Raw genomic sequence first — 23,182 nt, 5'->3', positions numbered from 1 at the left:
TGAGAATTTTCTGCCTACAGAATAGATTTTCGTTCTCAAGTGTGCAAGGATTTAGCTAATTTAAGCAAAATAATAATAATAATATTTGATAAATGGATATAAGGAAGTGGAAATGCCAGAAAGCAAAGCCCAGAAGTCAGAAGTGGCTTTTAAAAAATGGCTAGGTGAGGTGGCTCACGCCTGTAATCCCAGCACTTTGGGAGGCCAAGGGGGGCAGATCACATGAGGTTAGGAGTTTGAGAGCAGCCTGACCAACATGGTGAAACCCTGTCACTACTAAAAATACAAAATTTAGCTGGGCATGGTGACACATGCTTGTAATTACAGCTTCTCGGGAGGCTGAGGCAGGAGAATCATTTGAACCCGGGAGGTGGAGGTTGCAGTGAGAAGAGATCACGCCACTGCACTCCAGCCTGGGTGACAAGAGTGAAACTCCGGGAAGAAAGAAAGAGAGAGAAAGAAAGAAAGAGAGAGAGAGAGAAAGACAGAAAGAAAGAAAGAGAAAGAGAGAGAAAAAAGGAATGAGAAAGAAAGAAAGAAAGAAAGAAAGAAAGAAAGAAAGAAAGAAAGAAAGAAAGAAAGAAAGAAAGAAAAAGAAAGAAAAAAGAAAAGAAAAGAAAGTCACCATAAAAACAAAGAAAGAAGAAAAAGGAAAACAGGCAAGCTCAGTGTCGGAACCACAGTCAAGTCAAGCAAACAAATAGACCAGAGGCATGTTATTGCTGGACATTGGTTATTGCAAGCCAACGCTAATGCTTACCCTGGACACTGCCTGTCACTCCAGTTCCAGCACAGCTCCAGGATCCTGATGTCACTGCCAGCACCACTCAGTGTACCATGCAAACTGCAACTTTCCATGGTGATGAGACAAATGCAAACCTAAACTGTAGTTTAGTCTTTAAATCACCCACTGAAGTGCAAAAATATATGGGCGAAACCTCTGATTGGCTGAATGTCAGACATCTTTTTACAACCTAACTTCCAAAGTTCTGCAAAAGCAAGTATCTCACCCATAGAAGGCAAAATTTCAAACACATAAAGAAATTTCAGTACCCAGGAAGTAAAAATAAATAAGAGAGAAATACTTTTCAATTACTATTAAACTATCTGTGAGACCTGTATGACTGGGGAGACAGAGAGGAAGGGAAAGAGACAGATAGAAAACTACATAGCGGTTAAGTGTCTGAGCTTTAGGGCGATATTACCAGGTTTAATTACCAGTTCCTCGTGCCAATGGCTTTGTAGCTTTAGCAAGTTTTATAATTTTAGTCAAGATTTGTAATATTTCTGTGTTTCTGTGTTTCAGTTTTCTCCTCTTAAAAATGGGCTTCATAAACATTTCTTCTTTCTATGATTATTGTGGGGATTAAATGGCATGATCCATATAAAGTATTTATTACACTATAAGTCAGTCTTCAATGTTAGGTGTTATTAATATTGCAATTTCCTATTTTTTACTGAACAATTTTTTTCATCACTGAACATGCAAATAATAGATTTAACATTATGTTATATGTATAAAATAGAGTTTTCTACCTTGAGGAGTACGTCTTAAGCTCTTTCAAATATTTGCTGTTCTCTTTTTCTGTCTGGATCCACATCCACTCTTCTTGCTCTTTCCAACTTCTGTCTCTCCTTTAGGAGTCTATTCAATTCCAGGTCCCTACTTCATAAATGCCTGTGAAATTGCCACAAAACATAGATATTTTTGGTATTCTAGTATAATGAATGTAAATACTACAATATTTTAACAGTTAAAAACAATTATTGGTTTAATTATGTCTTTCCTCCTATTTATAAACTCTGAGGCAGCATTACTCAATTAGAGAAGGTATTGGATTTAGACAAACGGTGGTTCAAATCGTCTTATAATTACTTGTGGGAACTTCAAAAAGTTAATTAACCTCTTGAACCTCAATTTCCTATTCTATATATTGAGAACAATAACACCTGTTTTACAGAGTTGCTGTAAAGGTTAAATGAGATTGTGTGTGTGTGTGTGTCTATGCATGTTTGTATGCATGTGTGGGTAATTATCAAAGTATGGTAGTTATTGTTCAATTGATGCCTATGGTTATTTTTATTACACCATTATATTATTTATTTTGCAGAGTACCTGAAATAAAATAGACACCTAATAACTACTTATAAAAAGAAAATAATTCTTATACTTGAAATAAAAATAAAACAAAAATTAATTTTTTATTTTAAAAATTAAAATGAAAGAAAATTAGTGTATAATAGTCAATGTATAGAATATGCCTATAAAGTAGTTCTTTTTTTATAAACGTATATGCATATCTATCACGTTTCAGTTCCAGATAATGGAACATATTGAAGCTGATTTAAGAATTACGTTTAAAATGGATGCCCCACGCTGTATCTCTCATCTTGTTTTCTTCAGTTCCAAATTAAAGTCCTCCACAAGTGCATCTGACTGGTAGAATATAAATTTATTTAATCACTTCTTCACTAATTGATCTGTCAAATAACTTATTGTGTGCCAGTCATATGTTTGGTGCTGTGGATAAAGACTTCATGGAGTTTACACTCCTGGTCAAAGAAGACACACATTGAAAGTGCATAAATAGGTTATGTACCATATTAGAACTTTAATATGATAAATTCTTTGGGAAAAAAATAAGCAAGAAATGATGACAGTGAGTGCCAGATGATGAAGATTGTAATTTTGAAAGTATAGAGTAAAATTTATTGAAAGGGGGACATTTGAGCAAAGAATTAAGGTGAGAAGTAAGCCATGAAAAATTTGTAGGAAAAGCATTTTAGGCCCAAAAAACAGACAATGTAAAGTCCTGGAAGAAAAGAATGTGTTTAATATTGAAGGAAAAATGAGGAGCTTCACATGGCTGGAGTGAGTGAGTCAGGAGTTCTGGGTGGTAGGAGAGGAGAAGAGAGAGATAGTGGAGTCAGATGGTACAGAGCCTATAGGCTTTAATGGGGACTTTAATTTTTACTCTGAACAAGATGAATATACATGGAATAGTTAGGCCCTCAGACTGATACAATGGAACTTGTGTTTGAACAGGATCCCTTTGTCTAACGCATTCAGAATAGACTGAAGGGGAAGAGCAAGATCAGATGAAGGAGGGCAGTTAGGAGGCTATAGCAATAACCCTTCTCGATGATAATGGCACTGTGCTACCAGGGGAGGTGATGAGCAGTAAATGCAGTTCTCAATACATTTTGAACATAAAGTACAAAGGATTTTCTGATGAAAAACAAGTGAGGCATACAGGAAGATTCCAAACTTTTTGAATGAGCAAATAAAAGGATGGACTTGCTACTAATTGACAGGATAAAAAGTGAAGATAAATCTCAGGTCGTGAAGGGGAGGAAAGGTGTCTGTTATTGTTTGTTTTTTGGTGAGTCATACTAAATATGAGATGTCTACTAGAAATACAAGTGGAGATGTCAGTTGGCAAGCTGATCAATGTGAGACTTGTGATTACGGTGTTCCATGTGGCAAATTCACATTTGGGAGTTTTCAGGGAACACATCATTTTGGAAGTCATAGGACTGGTAAAGTCACAAAGGACATGAGTGTAGATTGCTAAAAACAGTCATGGCACAGGCCTAGAACACCATGTTCACAGATCAGGGGTAAGAAGAAGGACCAACCAAAGAGATTTAGGAAAGGCCAATGGGCTATGAACAAACACAAGAGGCTATGAAGTCCTAGATGCAAGCATGTTGGTTTCCTAGGGCTTCCCTAAGAAAGTACCACAAACTGGGTGCCCTAAAACAACAAAAGTTTATTTTCTCACAGTTCTGGAGGCAAGAAGTCTAAAATCAAGTTGTCCGCAGAGTTGTGCTTGCTCTAAATTCTCTGAGAGAGGATTCCTTCATGTCTTTTCCTAGTTCTGGTGATTGCCAGGAATTCTTGGGTTTCTTAGCCTTCATCACTCCTATTTCTGCCTATGTATTTACACGGCCATCTTGTCTCTGTGTGTGACCCTGTGTATGTTTTCTCTTCTTATGAGGACATCAGTTATTGTTTAGGGAGTGTACCAACTCAGGATGATCTAATTTTAGATAATGACACCTACAAATATCCTATTTGCAAACAAGGTCACATGCTGAAATTCCAGGTGGACATAAGTTTTCGGAGGGCACTATTCAACCCAATACATCAAGTAAAAAATATCTAAGGAAGTTTCCAGATGATGTTAGTAGTTCGAAATTGATAAATGGTGATATTTGATCACTATATATAGCCACATGGTGGTCACTGAACACTGCAACATAGACAGTTTCATGTGGTGGTAGGCAGCAGCATGTAAGCCTGACTAGATTCACTTAAATGAGAATAGAGACAAATAGAGACTGAGTATACGCAACTCTATTGAGCATTAAAATGAGAAAAAATGACAGTAGAAAAACGAAGTAGAGGCAGAGTAGGATAAAGATATGAGAAAAATAACTACATGCTTGCATGCTAATGGTACAAATACAGGAGAAAGAACAATATTGACACAATAGCATGTTTCCACTTAATATAATTAAGACATATTCACATAAATACAAAGCATGCTCACTCTATTTTGACGCTTTAATCTGCCTCTGCTTGAGCCTGACAGAATCTACTCCATTTATGGATCTGGAGGCAATGAGGGCTGATGGGAGTGAGGTTTGTGGAGGATGGATATCCCCTTTCAAGCTAGCCTTTTGAAGTCATCCTTATCTTCTTCAATGTAGGCAAACCAGATCCAAATGTTATAGTGACCCAGCGGTCTATCCCAGGAAATGGTCAGTTTTTATGAATGATAGAGTAAGTCTCTCATCTCTTGTAGCTGTAGACTAACAGAGTCAACAACCAGATTAAGAGTTTGATTCTGAAGGAGTCCTTGAATTACTAGTTTAAATTTCCCCACTCTCCCAGTGCTTAGATGAAAGAAAATGTATTAATTAAGAAAGAGTAAAATTCCCAAATTCCTTGGGCTGAAATCATGAGTATGTCCTCTGATAATAATATAATTATACTGCAAATCAACAACAAAAATACAAGTAGGAAATCCTCCGACATTCAGACATTAATAAGTACATTTCTAAATAATCACTGGACCAAAAAAGGAAGTATAATAAAATTGAGATAATATTTTGATTAAATAACAATGGAAATGTATATCAAAACTTGAGGGATGCAACTCTATCAGTACTTAAAGGAAAACTTAATAATGTAAAGGCTTGTGTTACGAAAGAAGAACGGAAATTAACTAATTTTTTTAAAGCACACACATAATAGATTAACAAAGAAAGAATCAACAAAGCTTGAATTTCTGAAACGCAAATCTCTACGACTCAGGTGACTTTTCTGTATACAGGATAGGGATCGCAGGCCAGAAGATTTTTTTATTAAAGAGAAATAGTGTGTGTTTGCCTCTGTGTGTGTGTGTGTATGTGTGTGTGTAATCTATGAGATTCTGAAGATGTTTGTTAATGGAGAATAGTCTAGTCAATCCTGATTAATCCAGGGAATTGGAAAAAAGAATACCTACCAACATTTTTATTTTTAAGAAATAGGGTCTCATTCTGTCACCCAAGCTAATGTGTAGTGCCACCACTATAGATCATTGTAGCCTCTAACTTCTGGGCTCAAGCAATCCTCTTGACTCAGCCTCCCAAGTAGCTGGGACTACAGATGTGTGCCACTATGCCCAGCTAATTTTTATTTTATTTTTTAAAATAGGAACAGGGTTTGACTATGTTGCTAAGGCTGGTCTTGAACTCCTGGACTCAAGAAATCCTCCCATCTTGTCCTCCCAAAGTGCCAGGATTACATGCATGAGCCACCATACCTGGCCACCAACTATTTTTGATGACTAGCATAGCCTTGGTCTTAAAATTCTACAAAGACACTGCAAGAATACACAGAAACAGAATACACAGCAATATCACTCCTGAATATTGGCAGGAGGGAATGTAAATAACCTTAACTCAGCACTACCATGATATAAATAGGATATATTATAGCTACCATTGAAGTAATAGATACAGCACTGCAAATCAGGCTTAAATGAAGCCTATCCAAGTATTTTCTTTTTTTGTAAGCCATATCACAGTCTTCCTGTGTTTAGCAATACTAGATGGCACTTCAATACACTTGGTGGCATATTAAATGTGAACTCACCCAACAAACAAACATAAAAATTTGGAAAATGTGGCACTAAATAGACTGCAAAAAAGGATACTCTTTACAGCATGAGAGTTGAAAACAAAAAGACAGAGAATCACCTTGTTCAACCTTAGCTGGGAAGATGGGTATTGGGTGACTTAAGTTTCTCATAACACTGAGTATGTCTCTGAATGACCATAAAAGTGCATAGAACATTGATTTGGGGGTTACAAATAATTTTTTGCTAGTAGAATAATTTGCAAAAATGAAATCCACAAATAATAAATATCTACTATATATGTAAGGATATACCTGCAGAAATTATACTTAATGAGGAAATACTGAAAGATTTCCCTCTGAGATGAGGAATAAGACAAGGTTTCCAGGTATCACCAAAAATCTTCAACATTGTCCAGTGCTAATGAGTACATTAAGTAAGAAAAACTCAAATAAAAATTGAAAAGGAATAAAACAGTCAATATCCATAGGTAATATGATTGTGCATTTTAAAACTTAAATATCAATCAAATACTTTAATTTAGCTAGATTGAATATACAAATACACAAATTCAGCTTATTTATTTATAAAAGAAAACAATTAAAATGTAATTTGAATCAATGTTATTTATAATGTCATAAATGATATTACATTCTGAGAACTAAATCTAATAAAAGGTATATAAGACATCTCTGGAACAATCTATAAAAATTTAATGAGAGAAAATTAAGTGATACATATGTTTAGGCATAGGAAGACTTAACATTATAAAATGCCAATTGTCTCTAAATTGATCTATAGATTCAATATGAACTCGATAAAAATCCCAGCAGGGATTTTACAGTGGAAATTAACAATTATTCAGAAGTGTATATACAAAGTCAAAGGGCCAAGAACAGTGAATACTTGATACTCAAAGATACACAAAGGGGGAGAAACTACCCTATTGAACAGAACAATTTATTAAAAAGCCACAATGAGACATGGTAGCACTGGAGAAAAGACAGACAAACACACCAAGGAAACTAAATAGCAACACCAGAAATACAACATACATTTATGGACGTTTAATTTATGACAAAATTGGCACGCCAAAATAGTCAGAGAGTGATAGTGTGTTTTTGTTTGTTTGTTTGTTTGTTGAGACCAAGTTGCGCTCTTGTTGCCCGGGCTGCAGTGCAATAGCATGATCTTGGCTCACCACAACTTCCGCTGCCTGGGTTCAAGCAATTCTCCTGCCTCAGCCTTCCTGAGTAGATGGGATTATAGGCATGTGCCACCACGCCCAGCTAATTTTGTATTTTTAGTAGATATAGGTTTTCTCCATGTTGGTCAGGCTGGTCTCAAACTCCCAACCTCAGATGATCCACCCTCCTTGGCCTCCCAAAGTGTTTGTTTTTAAATAAATAAGTTGGGACATTTGGAGATCCAAATAGATAAAAATACTTTTGGAGTCTTACCCTCTACATATACAAATAAATCCCAGATAGATAATAGCCTTAAATATGCAAAGAAAAATAATAAATTTTTTAGAACATAGCAGAGGAAAAATCTTTATAACTTTGGGTTAGAAAATAATTCATTAAACAAGACTCAAAAAGCACTAACTCTAAAGGAAATAAATTGGTAAAATAGGCTACATTGTAACTAAGACTTTTGTTCATAAAAGTACACCATATTCTTAGTAAAAAATGGAAGCCATAAAATGGGAATAATTATTTGTAATATAAATAGCCAATGAAAGTTTTATATGTAGAATATATAAATATCTTTTACAGATAAATAAGAAAAAGGCAATCAGTCCTTCACACAGGAGGAAGTTTAAACATGTGAAAAGTTTTTTAAGCTCATCTTTAATCAGAAAAATATAAATTAAAATCATAAAGAGATAATAAAACAAACATACTACACTGGAAAAATAAATACAAAAAAATTATCATTGTATAACTAAGAAGAATATTAATTCCAAATTTTGGTGATGATTCTGAGCAGCAACTCTGGTATAAGAAAAGTGCTAATAGTTGTAACACTGGAGTGGAGAGTATTCAATTATAGTTTCACAATCAGTAGTTATTTTATAAGCCTTTGTCTCTCTAAAATACTTGGATAACATATGCTTCCTCTAAGAGATAAATGGGATACTGACAATTAAACTAACATGTGCATAAGCTCTATTCACATTTAAGGAGAATAAAAGGATCATCCACTTTATAGATTGGCTCCCAATAACCATTTTTGGAATTAAAATAATACTTTATTAAAGCAAATATGAACTTTGTATTACATTTCCTCAGTCACAATCATGAACAAATGGCAAATATCGGCACTATTCACAATAGCAAAGACATGCAATCAATCTAGGAGCCCATAAACAGTGGATTGCATAAAGAAACTGTGGTGCGTATGCACTATGGAATACTACACAGCCATAAAACTGAATGCAATTATGTCCTTTGCAGCAATATGGATGCAGTTTCGGTCATTATACGAAGCAAACTAACACAGAAACAGAAAACAAAACATCACTTGTTGTCACTTATAAATGGTAGTTAAACATTGGGTAAACATGGATGCAAAAGTGGGAACAACAGACAAAGGACTCTAACAAACCTGCACATGTACTCCTTGGATCTAAAATGAAAGTTGAAATTAAAAAAAAAAAAAAGGAATTACCAAAAGTGAGTATAGAAAAAGAGACAAACATTTATGGTAGTGAGGTTTGCTACACATAAAGATAGCAAGAACACACAGGGCAGTAGAAAGTGCTACAGCAGACAAGAAGGTGCTAATCATAAAACTAGAATACCAATAAATATTAAAACATGGGCTCTGCTTTTACCATCATATACAGAGAGAGATCTGCCAGAGAGAGATTTATGGAAAGTTAACAGCGGTCAGTATAGCTCTGATCTTGGTGTCCATGGCTTCTCTGGCTTCCATTATATTAATCTTAGGTGAAATTAAAAAAAAAGTGTATGATTTAGTTCATAATTCTGCTACCTTTTGAAATGGCTTTCCTTTCTATCAAGAAACTGTTTCCAAAACCTTCTTTAAATATGTTTACAGAAAAGATAGCTAATTGACAAAAGATCGCTATATCTTAGGTTTGTGTTGAGCACAATGTCATTCTGGATTTTATCAACTGCAGAAAGCAAAATCAAGAAAATATCTTTTTGTAGTTATGGGTTTTATTCTAAAAATTATCTGTGAGATAGATTGCTGTGAGACAATTGTATCAATAGCCCTTTTATTAACTCAAATACTTCTATCTTGCTCCTAATGCAATCCAGTAGTTATTCTATTATTTAAATGAGATTCTTATGTTCAATAATTGAACCTGCTCTGAAACATCAAAGCCAGAGTCAATAGAATAAAAAGCAATAATGATGTGGATCCTTGCTCTAAACACCACACTAAAGTATGGGAATATATTGATCACCAACACTATGGGAAGGTAGAGTGGAGGAAGGAGCATGTAGGGAGTAATGAAGAGAATCATAATGAGGCGTGTGATGGGGAGGATACAGCACAGCAGGAGAAGCTCCTGGACCCCAGGCATCTGGGTTGTCTTCTGAATGGCACTGCTATCCAGTTTTATAAACTTGAACAAATCATCTGATCTCTCTTGGTTTCTGATCCTTATTTCTAAAATACAAAGGCTAGATTCAATAGTCATTACTAAATTTTTAGTATCTGTCAGAATTTTCCAGTATTCATAAGGAGATATAAATACTAAAAATAGAGAGAATATGTACTATATATGACAATTAGAAACAATACATGGGCATTATGACCCTGTGGTTCTGGAGTACACAATATTATTATCCCCTGTGTAGAGAAAATTTAGCTGAAACCATACAACTGTCAAAGTGTGGATCTGGAATTTACCTGTAAGTCTATTAGACTCTAAAATTCCTATTTTTTTTTTACCAAGTAAAATGAAAACAGGAAGTCTGAAATGACCACATAGGTAGTCCAGACATCTATTATTATTAATTATTATCTTTATTATTATTCTCAATAATGTAGAATCATTATTTCCTAAATCTCTGATCCAGATATTTTCTAAAATTCGAAGTTGAATTTTTTTCCACACTAGCTTTCTCAGACATGAAAACAAATGGGCAGATTATGGCAAGTGAAGGCAAAAGGAATGAAATTTGCTAATATGTCAATACCATTTGTAAGTAAAATACTTTTTAATTAGGAATCATCTACGTTGAGTGTTCATCATGCTCTTAACCCTTCCTAAGGCAACATAAAGATCAAGAATTAGAAGGCATAGAACTTGCAACAAATTTACAATGACTGGGAGGAGAATATTGGTGTACACAGAACAAGAGTTAACACTACATGACAGAATGTATATGGAAACTATATAAACACACAAACTAACCAAATATGTATGTTTATATAATATGACAAGTTTTAGATTCTGTAACTGTTTGAATGAAAGAGAAATCAGTGAGGCTAAACCAGTAAGGAAAGTCCTTAAGGAGGAAGTAGAACTTATGCTGTCCTTAGAATGAGTAAGAGTTAGGTAAGCAGAAAAAGAGATGAAATAATTCTAGGTGAAGCTAACAGCATGGTTAAAAACATGGGAAGTTTGAAGACAGTGAAGAGACCATTTGACAACTTCAAAAATCACATACTAAGTTATAGTGTGGAGAACAAAAATCCTACTCTGAATTGAAGTGATATTAAGATTTTGGAAATGAAAATGCATAGGGCTTTTCAACAAGGGAGTATAGCATGATGAAAGTCATGTTTTAGGGAAACTAAGCTGATATGAAGACGTATTAAGTAGTGAGATGAGAAACCAAGAGACCAACAAAGAGATTGTTGGAATAAACCGGATATGGGAATATGAGAACAAGCCAGGATTGGGAGAATTATTACATTTGGGCATGCCCACAGACTAACTTAAAATAGAATAATTATTGTTTAATGGAACATTTTTTCATCTTCAGGTAACATTAAGTCAGAGTTGATGTTTAAATTCATAGACTGTTCTTGATAAATTTTAAGAAAGGGAATTTACTGCCACCTAAAAATATTCTACTAGAACATATTTTTTTTCTGAATATTAACCCAGAGCTTAAAGCGATTTCCAAAGGTTAGTTTCCCTACCTCTTGCTAGAATTGCTTTCAAGCCATGCCAGACAGATCACCATATATATAACAATTTAAAGATGATCTGGAAATTTATTCAAAGATGTCACTAGAATGAGGATACTGAAATTACAGGAAAACTTATTTCTACCCAGATAGACTGAAACAAAGAGCTCTGACAATCTTCTAGAAAAAAAGAAACTAAAATATCTGTTCATCATACAGATAGAAAGGTGTAAATAGCATATGTCAGCCTTTAAAAAACACATGGTGTATAAAAATTCTCAGTGCATAAAAATTAAGAAAGGGTATGATCTCATTAATGTTATTACTAATTGGCAACTAAAAGAGAAAAAAAATAATGCTAATAAGGTAGCATTCTTTTCCAGCTAGCTCAAAAAGCTGAACAGAAAGTATCATAATAAAATCTACACTAAATCCATTCTGTTCTGTTTGCTTTATGACATGTCAGCTTAGAGCATGTTGTAGAACTGAGCATGAGGGCATGGATTTCTGTGTGTGTGTCCTGTTCAAATTCATCTGAAGTGTCTGGAAGTGGTAATGGTGAAGTCTTCCATACGAATTTTTTATATAACAGAGTACCCCCAATACATAAATGTAAATGGTCTTTTATATATCTCTTAAAAGATTAAAGATATTTTTCCTTCAAATATTTGGCGGTGATAGCAAAGGCATGCACTAACTCACCCATGGAATACTGACAAATCCTGCAGAACATGCCATAGGATAAAGAGCTCCAGAGCACTGAATTTGAACTCAAAAGTTAAGCTGTGGTTTGGGTTGTGTTCTGATATCTAGTTATAGACCTTAGATAAACCATAATGCTTGTCTGGATTTCAGAGTCCATATCTATAATACGGGACTAAAAATATGCATCAGGTTGAGAATCAGGTTTCTTACTGTTGGAGTTTATAGATAACCAAGCGAAAATGTGTAGAATGATCCATATGGTAATGAATTAGAGTTGGTGACATTAGTATACACTCATGTTTAGCTTAATGTAGATAAAGATGCTTATAGAAGTATTTATAGTTATGTGTATATACGTGTATTAGTATAAAAACATATTTTCTTGCTCTGTCCACTGAGATGACTAGAATCAATGACACTGCAGTAGCTATAAGCACACCTAGGACTCAGATTTTGATTTCTAGTATTTATTCTCCATAAAAGCAACCAGAGCTCCAGGGATCCTTGGAGAAATAATTGATTCTGGGACTGAGACAAGAAATGTCTAAGATGAATCTAGATCATCTTGCAGATGCTAGAAAGTGCCCAAAACACACACACACACACACACACACACACACACACACACTATATGTAAATGGGCATGGGAGCCAATTGAAGGACCTCCCAATGGCAAAAGCTGGAATAGTTTCACCAAAACAAATAGGTAAAATTTAATGTTACTCTGGTATTACCCTTTTATTATACTGGTTAAAAAAAACTGATTAACTAAACAAATAAATTGGGGAAAATAAGCATGGAAGATGAAAAATTCCAAATAAAGTATGTAGATACCTTGCCCACAAGGAGATAAAGTATAACCTCTTAATCATGACTAGTGAGTGGCACTAGTTCCCAAGTGAAGAATATGGAAAGGGGAGAGAAAAAAAGTAACTATAATGGAGAAATCTGACAAAAATTACCTCAGCTGGGTGGTGAAGATCAACATCAATGATGCTAAGGCTTATTATAGTAGGTAACCTTAATATGATGTATTAAAAATTGTCACGTTACTTCTGTGATCTTTCAAAAACATGTAACTCCAGTCAAATCATGAGTGATTCTAATTGAGGGACATTCTACAAAATATGTAAACAGTACTCCCCAAAACTCTCAAGATTATTAAAAACAGAGAAAGTATGAGAAAACATGACATCCAACAGGACCCAAAGGAGACATTACAACTAAATGTAATGGAATACCCCCGATGGGATTCTAGCAAGGGAAAAAAATAAATAAAAACTAAGGAAGTTTGAAAAAATATAAATCTTATTTCATAATTTATCAGTATTGGTTCATTTATTACAGTAAATGTACCATACTAATGTAAGATAGCAATCATAGGGGAAACTAGGTGAGGGGGAATTCTTTATACTATCTTTGTAAGTTTTCTGTAAATCTAAAACTTTTCTAAAATGAAATATTAATATATTTATTACAAATGAGGTATTGCTCTGTTGCCCAGGCTGGAATCAAGCTCCTAGGCTCAAGCCATCCTCCTGCCTCAGCTTCCCAATTAGCTGGGATTATAAGTTTATGCCATTATGCCCAGCTTTAAAATATAGGATTAATTTTAAAAAGTTATACAAGGTATAATCTAGAGTTGCTATATAAATCAAATAAGGTAAATATGGTAAATATGTAAGGTACAATTCAAATTGAAATTTCCTTTTTCTATCTTTCTCTCTTTCTCTCTCTCTCTCTCTCCTTCCTTCCTTCCTTTCCTTCCTTCCAAGTCATATACGTATATGGTATAGGTGGCACTTGAAGAAAATTGGAATTAAATTTCTAGGGCATTTCATCATGTCAAGAATGCTTCTTCCTCTTAGGCTGAGCTAGAAATGTGTTGTTGGTTCTATTAAATGCAGCATCAACCCTGGCTTCTGTTGAATTTGTATGTGACTATTGAAATAGATTATGTTATGTTATAGTAACAAATATCTTCCAGAACTCTGTGGCTTAAACCAGAAAAACCTTTCTTGTTCACAATACATTTTAATTACAGTTTGATAGTTCCAAATATTCTTCACTCAGGGACACAAACTCAACTCCACCAACCAGAACCTCACCATTTTCTCTTCCGTTGTGGTAATGGGGGAAAATATGGTATATCTTAAAGATGCCTATGTCACAATGACACATGCCACCTCAGCGCACATTTCATTGGCCAAAATAAACCATCTGGCTCATCTTTAAGGAGGTAGAGGAAGACAATCTTACCATATGTCTTTAGGTAGTAGAAGCACAAGTATCAGTGAACAGAAGAAGTGACTACAACATTTTTTGATAACTCTGTTATATATTATTCATTCATTCAGCCCATATTTAAGAACCAACTACATTTGTTCTGAATGCAATTGGAACATTTGTGTGTCAGAATTTTTTTTTTTTTTTGAGACGGAGTCTCACCCTGTCGCCCAGGTTGGAGTGCAGTGGCGCAATCTCAGCTCACTGCAACCTCCACCTCCCGGGTTCACGCCATTCTCCTGCCTCAGCCTCCCGAGTAGCTGGGACCATAGGTGCCTGGCACCACGCCCGGCTAATATTTTGTATTTTTAGTAGAGACAGGGTTTCACTGTGTCAGCCATGATGGTCTCGATCTGCTGACCTCGAGATCTGCCCGCCTCAGCCTCCCAAAGTGCTAGGATTATAGGCGTGAGCCACCGCGTGAAATTTCACTACTACAGATTCATTTCACTGGTGCTTGGAAACGTTGTATAGGAGAGGAATTTTTAAATGTCTACAATAACAGAGTGTAGACCTTAGGAAGAGGAGTACATTGGGCCCCTATTAGATAGATCTAACAAAATTATGACTTGACAGTGCACACAGACCAAGGCCTTGGAGTACTAAATAATAGTAAGAATCCTAGAAGACACAAAATGGAAGAGACAGGCACTGAAAAAGATTAGATGGGTATGAAAGGGAAATCTTACTGACTCCACTAGTTTGCCTAGGGCTAAACTTGCATAAAAGAAACAGTGATATAAACATGGGAATAAAAATTGCCTGCTCTTCAAGTTTTCAGTTAATTGACAGACCAATCTTTTCAGCTTGATATTTTAAAACAGTTTAAAAAATCCTAAACGTGTAGTATTAATAAATACATTAAGGAGGAAGAGAAGGTCCTAGGGAGAGCAAAATTCCTTTAAGTCATTTCCATGCCATTATTTTCAAGAAACACTGTAGGATTTAATATGAGATTAGCATCAAAATCAAGACAGACCATTATAACTTTTTAAACATTCTTCAATTATGCTTTTCTTGGTAGATTCCTTTGGCCTCCCACTGCCATTCTGTTTGGAGATAGCATTTGAAATCAGGGCTCTGCTCTGCAGGCCACCTGGCAAGGAGAAATTAGCAAGCACATAGCTGGAGACAGGATAGAAGAATCTATTCACAGCTCAACAAGGCAAGCATTGATTCCACAAACCAGATAAATGGGGAGGTGAGGAGATTGAAGCTACATGAAAATATTTATTATTAAAACACATTTTAGGAGTTTCCAGTCCTTCAAGGGATTCATGATGAGTAGTATTTATGATTAAAATATGAACCCTGCTCTTTTGCAAACAAAGCTCATTTGATGAAACTTGCAAGGATGTGTCTGCCTCCAAAATGTGAAAACCCTTTCATGTTTTTTTTTCTTTTTGTCCGTGAATGACCATATATTTTCCTTACTGGAAGCAACGCTGGTCACATAAGTCAGTGGTCATATTCATAGACTATTTGAAGGCTAGCCATGCAAGTGTGTCTGCTTAGGACAATCCCAGATAATCCTGTTGTCCTAGCATGGCTATTAATAGCACCAATTTCACTCTCAAAAGCATCCTTATTTAGATAATAAATCACATGGTCACCCTACTAATAAGCAGCCTCTGTGACTGATTTTGGCTCAGTATAAACTGATATCAGCTTCACACCAGTCATGATCAACGCACTTGTGTATTGATCATGTCATTTGATTCGAGTGCTGCATTGATGAGGTCAAAACCCTGAGTCATACCTATATTACTGGCAGAGGGGAGTATATCTATTCCAAAATCAAATAATTTTTAATTAGTCTAACTTTCAAATATATTCAGGGATATTTAACGAGAATATATGTTTGTGAATATACACGCCTCATTTGAAGGACCGCCAGCCATATAAATTTGGCTGGCAGTACTATACCTCTAAAAGGTATAGACATATAGAGTACTCTACCTCTAAAAGCCTCTGTTTTTTTCATCTATATAATTGAGATAATAAATAATTGTATTATAATTTAAATAAGAATTTAAGGCTTACTAAAAAGTATCAGGTAGACAAAGATCACTCACTGAATTTGGAATCAGAAGACATCAGAGCATGATGTTATCATTTACTTGTTGTGAAACCTTGAACGACTCATTTTAACCATCCCATGCCTTATTTCCCTTTTGTGTAGATAAGAGTAGTTTCCTGTATCAAGGTAGGAGCATGCATAGATGGTAATGGGGAGTGAAAAGTGTCAAGTGCTTTGGCTACCTAAAAGGGACCACATGCTAAGGTTATCTCAAAGCTGGAGATACTAATAATGGTTAGAAATGAGGATAGTTCTATTGAACTGGTGGTTGCAAAGAAGTATCTACCTTCTAAAAGAAATAATAAAATTTATTTTGAGACAGAGATTCTCTTGGTTCTTAAAAGAACTGCTGTGTCAGACTCTTAATTATGAATAAATGTGTAAGGTAAATACCTTCCTATGGTTGACAAAGAAAATATTAAGCTTGTGTGGCCACCCAGTACTGGTACTACATCTTCAGTTGTAAATATACAATTTGAAAAGATAACTTGAGTATATTAGCAGTATTATTTATCTGCGTAAGTATAAAAATTTTTGTCCTTTTTTCTTCTTTTCCAAAACATGTGCTTGGATTTTCTTATACCTGAAAATTTTTGTTTCTGGGCTATGCATGTGAATGTAGCACATGAGTGATCAAGAGCCAAAACTGGACTATAGCAGGTAAATGTAAACCCTACATTTCTCATCAATTGATGCAGGAGAAAACACCACTAAAAAAACTACTGCTAATAAATAATAATAGGAGCTAATACTTGCATACTATTTATTTATACAGCCACTATTTCAGACTATAGTTCCAAATGCAGTTTTAAGTAATTTTCATACATTAATTCTTTAAATTCTCCAGATATCTCTAAAAACAAGTACTGTCATTATCCCCAACTTATAGATGAGAAAACTGAGAAGTTAAGTAAAGTCTTCATGGTCACATATCTAGAAAGTCATAGACCTAGGATTCAAACATAGACATTTTGGTTACAGAGTCCTTTAATCTTACCCAGTGTTACCCTGTGAGACTAGCTTTGACGTTATGAAATGCACAGTCTAAGGTCAAATACTTGGTGATACCTATGATTAAATAAGTTCAAGATTGATAAATGTGCTATTAGGCTACTGTTTCTCTCTCGGGGCCTGTGAAGCCAGATTCCACGCTAGCGAGGAATGGTGTTGTTGTCTTCTTATGACTTCCACAATTATAATTCAGGAAAGTAGTGAATTCTGGGTCAGTAAAAAGATGGATCTCAGGATGAGGGGAAGAAAGATGTCCCTTTTTTGGGGTCTAGACGGGCCTGAAGTCTAGAAGGTAAAAGTGCCAGAGCATTCATGGTGGTGATTTGACCCCTACCGTTTGCAGATGTTTCAGAAGTTATAGAAGAAGCCAGCTTGGTACAGGATTCTGAGGTCAAGTTTGAGCTTGTGGGTTCTGAGAGTGGCAAATTTGAATAGCATTTAAAAATAAGTATTTGGACTATATTTCTATTATTTCTCCTCCGTAAGTACTTTCACAAGGCAAAATGTGGTTTCATTTGTTCTATGGGAAAACAAAGGGATCAGCATTCCCCAAGGCCACAGTGGGGCAGGGGCAGGGGTCACTAGTGAAGGACAGTACTGTTCAAATGAACAGCTGGCTCTTCAGGGTCATTGGTGGTTATTGCAGGGGCAGCCATGTAGGGGCAAGATGAGTTCTGGGCAGAGAAGGCTTTGAAATTTGATTAGGATTACTTTTAGGCAGTATCTGAGAAACTCAGAAACTGGGAAATATTTGGCAGGGGGCAGAATGGGAAAGCTGGTGACATTTGAGTTACATGATGTTAAGTAAAAAAGTTAAACAGCCTAAAATATATTTTTAGATACTTACAGACACTGGATTCAATTTTTCCAAAACATCAGAGTCTTGGAGACAGAAAATAAATTTATCTCTCAGGATATATGCTTTGTGTGCTTGTGACCCATTTCCCTGTATACTTTACACTCATAACCTGACCCTAATTCCTACAAAGAGATCTGTTTAAAGTTTATCAGTAAATGGAAGGGAATGCTTCTCACTCCACCCCCTAATGGCCAATTTAATCATATTTACTAATAACAGATAACCACTGGAGGACCATACACTTGAGCAATGTCCTTTCTCCTTTCCTCTTCTCCTCCATGTCACTTCAGTGACAAAAAAGAAAAAGTCAGAAGACATTAGGCTTGACCCTCACTGGTATTCTCTCTTCTGTTTTCTCTACCCTTTGTCTATTAAAAAGAAAAAAAAAGTATATGAGCCAAACACTCGGTGAGTTTTGAAGATGGCTCAAGCATTCTCTCTTTGCTCACTATAATTTGAGCTCCCTGACAGTAAGAAGCTTGCTCATCCTGTTCACAGTTCTAACCCAATGCTAAAGACTAATCATTCAATAAACACATGGAAGAGTAAATGAATGTATGAATTAATGGTCACCACTTTGCTTTCATCCTTCCATGCAGCTGGACTGGAGATCCAATCCTGGGTCTCTTCTCTGAGCAGGTCCTTTCATTTTAGTATCTTCCAACCCTCTTACTTATATACTAGGCTCTACTAGACATTTGTATCTTGGCAACAAAAGTAAATAGAGATGGAAAACTGCACTCTGTTGCCCTCTAAGCTAAGCTATTTTGCAGTGAACATCAGTTGTTTCTTCTCAGCTTTCCTTTCTCTTTCCCTTACTTCTGCAAAACCCTTTTAACCCTTTTTCTATGCAAATGCTCTCAAGCAACTTTATGTGGTTCTGATGCAATTGCCAATCTCAGGAATCTGTCTTTCTGAACACAGGGCTAGGTACATTGTATATACAGGCCCCCAGAGGTACAATAATTCTAACTATATAGACTGGTCATCTTGCTGTTCAAAATTTCCTACTATATTCCACACACTACCCACTCTCAGTGTGATCATTGCAACTACTAAGAACAGAGTTATTTATAAGGGAAAATGGCATGGATAGCCATTTTGGAAGGATTAGATTTCCAGGATAGGTGAGAATGTTGAACTAGAGATACTCTATATTTTTCTGAGGACAACATAAACGGTTAGGGAATAACATACCCTATCTTTTTAAAAACAAAACAAAGTAGCTTTTTTTGAGCGAAGACATCAACAGATGTCAAATGCACTGAACGCGCAGTGTGGTATTGCAATTGTCTATGACTCTCTTCTCTTTGGCTCTTCTGCCTACCAACACTGTCCATAAAGTTAATATTCTGACCAATGTTTTCTTTGATATTTTTATCATAACCAAAGTTTTCTCTGTAATTATGTAAAGTAATTGGTGCAAAGCCCCCAAACATATTTGTCCCCTGTTCAGCTTCCCACTAAAGTTGATTTAGGCAGTGCTTGGCTACCAAGTAGTTACAAAATGATAATATGGGAGTGTTGAGGGCTTTCATGTTACTACTAATTTTTTTATCCTATCTGCTATTCATATGAGTTTATTTTTCTTTTCTTTATTACCTTTTAAATCTGATTTTTAATACTAATAGCAGTATTTCGTTTTGTTTTTTTAGAAAGAATTTCGCTCTTTTTGCCCAGGCTGGAGTGCAATGGTGCAATCTCGGCTCACTGCAACCTCCACCTCCCGGGTTTAAGTGATTTTCCTGCCTCAGCCTCCCATGTAGCCGGGATTACAGGTGCCCACCAACATGCCCAGCTAATTTTGTATTTTTAGTAGAGATGGGGTTTCACCATGTTTGCCAGGCTGGTCTCAAACTCCTGACCTCAGGTGATCCACCCACCACAGCCTTAATAGCAGTATTTAAAAAAATTATTTGCAACTATATATACCTACATTTTATTTATCACACAAACATTCATATATAACAACATAGGTATATTCATCAATAAATAAAATCATGGCATAATATTGTCCCACAATTTAAAATATAAAAATATATGTTGTAAAACCTCATATTCATAAACTTAGATCTACATATTGTTTTTGTTTTGATTTTGGTGGAGTTTTTTGATGTGTAAGCAGGAAGGGATGCTGGTAATGTTTAATTTTTTATAATTGTGGTAAAACATACATAATATAAAATTTGGCTATTTTAACCATTTTTAAATGTTTAGTTCTATGACATTAAGAACATTTACAATGTTGTGCAACCATCATCACCATCTATCTCCAAAACTTTTTCATCTTCCCAACCTGAAACTATATACCCATTAAACATAAAGTCTTCATTCCATCCTGCGCCCATTCCCTGACGATCATCATTTTACTTTATGTCTTTATGAAATTGACCACTGTAGGTACCTCATATATGTACATTAATACTTTTTTTTTTTTTTCAGATGAAGTTTCACTCTTATTGCCCAGGCTGGAGTGCTATGGCGCGATCTCGGCTCATTGCAACCTCTGCTTCCCAGGCTCAAGCGATCCTCCTGCCTCAGCTTCCAGAGTAGCTGGGATTACAGGTGCCTGCCACCATGCTTGGCTAATTTTTGTACTTTTAGTAGAGATGGGGTTTCACCATGTTGGCCAGGCTGGTCTCATACTCCTGACCCCAGGTGATCTGCCTGCCTCAGCCTCCTAAAGTTCTGGGATTACAGGCATGAGCCACTGAGCCCAGCCTAGAATTTTTATCCTACTGTAATGTATGATATTTATCCTGTTATACCCTATTATGACTGGCTAATTTTGCTTAGCATAATACCTTCAAGGCTCATTCAAAATATAGCAATTGTCTGGGTTTCCTTCCTTTTTGAGGATGAATGATACTCCGTTGTATGTATATAACATGTTTTGTTTATCCATTTATCCATTGATGAATATTTGGGTTGCTTACACGTTTTGACTACTGTGAAAAATGCTGCTATGAACCTGGTTATAAAAATACATTTTAAAGCCCCTGCTTTCTTTCTTTTGAGCGTATACACTGAAATGGAATTACTGGATAATATGGTAATTTTGTGTTTTTTTTTTTTTTTGAGAAAATACTCTACCATTTTCTACACAACTCTATCATTTCACATTCCCACCAGCAATGCACAAAGATTCAAATTCCTCTGCATTCTTGACCACACTTACTTTCCTTTTTTTAAAAAATAATAGCTATCCTAATGAGTGTTTACCGGTATCTCTTACAGCCAGTTTGAAACATCCTGTAAACCACATTTGCCAGCCCATTTAAGAAAAATTGGATGCCTGCTAAGTTGTGACATTTCTCAGACAGATATCTATAATCTCTTGATTATGTGGCCTTCACAAAGTCACATCTAGCTCCTCCAGATACAATTTTTATTCAATTTTCTTAGGACCTTGCCATAGTGCTTGCCCTTATATTCTGACTTTGTCCTTCTTTCTGACTTTAGCAACTTCTATTGCCTCCATTGTGAATTCAATACTTATTTCTGGTTATCTCTAGCTTTCCCTTAAAATAAATATTTATGCTATAATACCACCAGTGGAAGATTCCCAAAAGGATTTTAGCCATCACCCTAGCCTTCTGTCTTCTAGGTTAACTCTGGCTCTAAAAACAAATAAAAATTATGTAAGTGCAATATAAAACATGACCAGTCAAAAGTAAGTTTTATCACAACAGGGTCCTATATAGGAGACTCATCTAGTTTTATCCACTTATGGTACCAGAATCTATATATGCAAATAGACATGCCGTCCATCTAGTATAGATATTTAACTCTAATAGTATCTCAGAAACATATGAAAATGAGCATAAAGAGTAGTTGAGAATATCTGATCTCCAGGCAGAAGACGAGATAATTATATCTAGTTTTCTACATAATCAACTTATACTAAATTATCCAGACCAGTTATAAATATTACATCAGGAAATTTTTTATACCAGTTTCTAATTCTTTTTCCCAGGAACACATGAGACTCAGAATAAAAGAATTTTTGCAGTTTTTATTTGGTTCTGTTTTACCTTCTGTTTACATTGCTTACATTGTGTTTGCCCATTCTCTGTGCTTCATGTGCTTTTTTTGCTATGTTTCTCATATACAATTCCATGCTTCCGTACCTTTCTGCATCATGGTACTCATGACTATTTGTTTAGAATGCACTAACCCTTGGCAATTGCTTATTTTTTACTTTTAATTTAGAACCATTTTCAGATATAATTTCTTTTCATTCTGCTCCACAGAATGTCATTAGTTACTTGCTGTGTGTTCCTAGAAGTGGCCTTTCTCCCCATTGAGCTTTGACCCACTACTTGTCTTTCCATGCTGAGTACATACTGGCCAACTGCTTCTCTCTTCTGCATATCTACTTTAAATTGTACAGAGTGATCTTATATCTGCTGCCTCTTTTTCAATTGTCTGAGCTGGAAATTAATTCCAATCCTAATATGTAAAAAAAAAATGCATGATACTTCCTTTGTGCAATCATTAAATATTCTATGAGAAAGCATCAATTCACAGATTTTATTATTTAACAATTAAATTACTAAGCAGCATCTGGCTCCATATGCATTTGGACTGTTGACCAAACATCCATATATATCAGACAACATCACAGATCTCAAAACTACCTTAGTTCAGCAAATCAATCAATTGTATTTACAAATAGAATGAGAATGCATTTGAAACTCCCTTCAATTATAGTAGTTATAAATAGCCTAATAACTGCCATCATGTAGAGAAGTAGGCACTGGTCTCTTCAGAACTTTCTTAAGTCAGGGAACTGCTGCTCTTATTTCTTTTAGATTATCAGGCACTTACCAACACCACTTCCTCCTTCCCTGTGCAGCAGTGCAAATGTATCTGCCTTCCAAACCTTGCCCCTTACACTTTTCCTTTTGCCAAAAAGGAAATAAATTGTTTTTGCATGTTGCTTTCCATTTTCTATAGACAAACCATTCCAGTTAATGATATAACTTTTCG

The 23,182-nt window shown here is 35.4% G+C and overlaps 1 long non-coding RNA gene across 1 annotated transcript in view; it reads right to left on the bottom strand.

Annotated features, from left to right (window-relative positions):
- The window catches only part of LOC109028810 (uncharacterized), a 724,848-nt gene that overhangs the window by 374,041 nt on the left and 327,625 nt on the right, over positions 1-23,182 (bottom strand). Inside the window, exon 2 of the long non-coding RNA XR_008669849.1 lies at positions 1,537-1,678. This is a non-coding gene — a long non-coding RNA (uncharacterized lncRNA). The remainder of the gene's footprint in view (positions 1-1,536; positions 1,679-23,182) is intronic.

The sequence above is a fragment of the Gorilla gorilla genome, chromosome 9, assembly GCF_029281585.2.
Source record: "Gorilla gorilla gorilla isolate KB3781 chromosome 9, NHGRI_mGorGor1-v2.1_pri, whole genome shotgun sequence".
In the NCBI taxonomy this organism is placed as follows: Eukaryota; Metazoa; Chordata; class Mammalia; order Primates; family Hominidae; genus Gorilla; species Gorilla gorilla.
This window is presented reverse-complemented; position numbering and strand designations above follow the sequence as displayed.